Below are 2,721 nucleotides of genomic sequence, written 5' to 3' on the forward strand. Positions count from 1 at the left end.
AAAAAAAAAAAAAAAAATACAGATTTATAAATAAATACATGGTAAAATTAAGACTATTATCATGGTTATTTACCTAGATGTGACATAATAACCATTGAAAACCACCAAGGAAAAAAATATACAACATAACACATAGGCCAGGCGCAGTGGCTCACACCAGTAATATCAGCACTTTGGGTGGCCTAGGTGGGCTGATTGCCTGAGCTCACAGGTCAAGACCAACCTTAGCTAGAGCAAGATGCCATCTCTAGAAATAGCTGGATGTTGTGGCCAGTGCCTGTAGTCCTAGCTACTCAGGAGGTTGAGGCAAGCGAATTGCTTGAGCCCAAGAGTTAGAGGTTGCTGTGAGCTTTGACACCAGAGTACTCTACCTGGAGTGACAAAGTGAGACTCTGTCTCACAAGAAACAAACAAAAAACTCATAAAAAATTTTTATATAATATTCATAGAAAAAAACAGCTATAATTGATAGTAGACATATAGCAAATTCATGTATTTTTTTTTTCACAGTTTTTTTTGGCCGGTGCTGGGTTTGAACCCACCCTCTCTCGTATATGGCGCCACCGCTCTACTCCTTTGAGCCATAGGTGCCGCCCAGCAAATTCATAGTTTAATCGAACCACATATTGAAGTATATATGTGTTGTGATTTCATCTAATATTATAATACATAGGTAAAATCAAACAAAACACACAATAAATTGAGGTTGAAAATCCTACCCTGAATAAGATACACACTAATATGAAATTGCCAAACAAGAATAAAAGAATTAGACATGAAATTCTGTATACAACATTGCTATAGCATTTAAAAGCTTTTCTAGGTTACATCGGTTGGCTCAACCAATAATTCTAGCACTTCTGTAGGTCAACGTGGGAAGACTGCTTGTGCTCAGAAGTTTGGGATCAGTAGCCAGGCACAGTAGCTTATGGCTGTAATCCTAGCGCACAAGGAGGCTAAGTCAGTTGGATTGCTTGAGTTCAGGAGTTCAAAACCAGCCTGACCAAAAGTGAGACCCCACCTCTATTCCTTGGAAGGCTGACACAAGAGGATTGCTTGAGCCCAGGTATTTGAGGTTACTGTCAGCTATGATGCTATGGAACTCCACCAAAGGCAAGAATCTGAGACTCTGTCTTAATAAAAAAGAAAAAGTTTGAGATCAGCCTAACTAACAGCTAAACCCCCTCTCGTAAAAGAAGAAAAATATAGCCAGAAGTTGTTTGGTACCTGTAGTTCCAGTTATTTGAGAGGCTGAAGCAAGAGGATTGCTTAAACCCAGTTATTTTAAGTTATTTTCAGTTACGCTGATGCTACACACAACATTCTAACCTGGGTAACGGAGTGAGACCCCATCTCAAAAATATTTTTATTCCTAGATAACTACAATATTCCACTGTGACTCTGAACCTATGCAAAGCAGGCGTGTCTCTTAATACTGGTTAACATTTTTTTGTGTGTGTGGCCAGGGCTGGGTTTGAACCCATCACCTCCTACATATGGGGCCAGTGCCCTATTCTTTTGAGCCACAGGCACCACCCAATACTAGTTAACATTTTATTGAATGATAGCAGGTATTTTGAATATTTTGTGTAGTATATGGCAATAAAATTTAGTAGAAAATGTACAATTTATTAATATAAAGTACTTATTAGAAATTTTTTCTTTTTTCAGACAGAGTCTCACCATGTCACCCTGGGTAGAGTGCCGTGGAGTCACAGCTCACAGCAACCTCTAACTCTTGGGTTTAAGCAATTCTCTTGCCTCAGTCACCCAAATAGCTGGGACTACAGGCACTTGCCACAGTGCCTAGCTATTTTATTTGTTGTAGTTGTCATTGCTGTTTAGCAGGCCCAGGCTGGTTTCGAAACTGCCAGCCCCAGTGTATGTGGCTGGTGCCCTAACCACTGTGCTACGGGTGCTGAGCCAGAAAATTTTAATGAATAAATATTTGAAAACAGTAAAGATAATTTGTATTATACTATTAATATATTGATATTTTTACAAAAACAAAAATGGCTGTATTTCACTCTTTAGAAGAAACCAAAAGTCTTATTTTTATATATAAAGTAAGAGGCTGAACATTGTAAAATATGATAAGTCACAATATGTAAATAAGCATTTGGGAAAAACTAAAATATAATTTAGATGTAGGTTGAAGAAAGTGATGATAATCCTACTGATTTCCTCTTTGCCCATAGTAAATTAGAATTTCCAAGTGAACCTTTTAGTAAATATGGAGTGCCTATGAATTATCTAATTTACTTCTTACATAAGTTGGAATTCCAACACAGAGTTCTGAATATTTAATCTAAAATTACAGAATGTTTAATACATACAAAATAGAAAATGAAAACTTATGGAGAGAGTAAAATCAGCAAGATGGCAGACTAGAAGTCCCATGTTCATGTGTCCCTCACATGGCATCAAAAATTTGAGAGCCATCCATGGGAAGAAATGCTTTATCAACAGTCCAGCACAGTGGAGCACAGCGGGGCACAGCTGTAATCTCATCTAGAGGCTTAGGTGAGGGGATCACTTCACTTCCAGCAATTTGACACCAGTCTAAGCAATATAGTGAGGCCCTGTCTCCAAAAATGTGATTTTTAGCTGGAGGTTGTGATGGGTGCCTGAAATCCCAGTTACTAGGGAGGCTGAGGCAAAACAATCGCTTAAGCCCAAGAGTTTGAGGTTGCTATGAGCTATGATGCCACAGCACTCTAC

Source organism: Otolemur garnettii, unplaced genomic scaffold (genome assembly GCF_000181295.1).
Source record: "Otolemur garnettii isolate 467f Iridium unplaced genomic scaffold, OtoGar3 scaffold00279, whole genome shotgun sequence".
Lineage (NCBI taxonomy): Eukaryota > Metazoa > Chordata > Mammalia > Primates > Galagidae > Otolemur > Otolemur garnettii.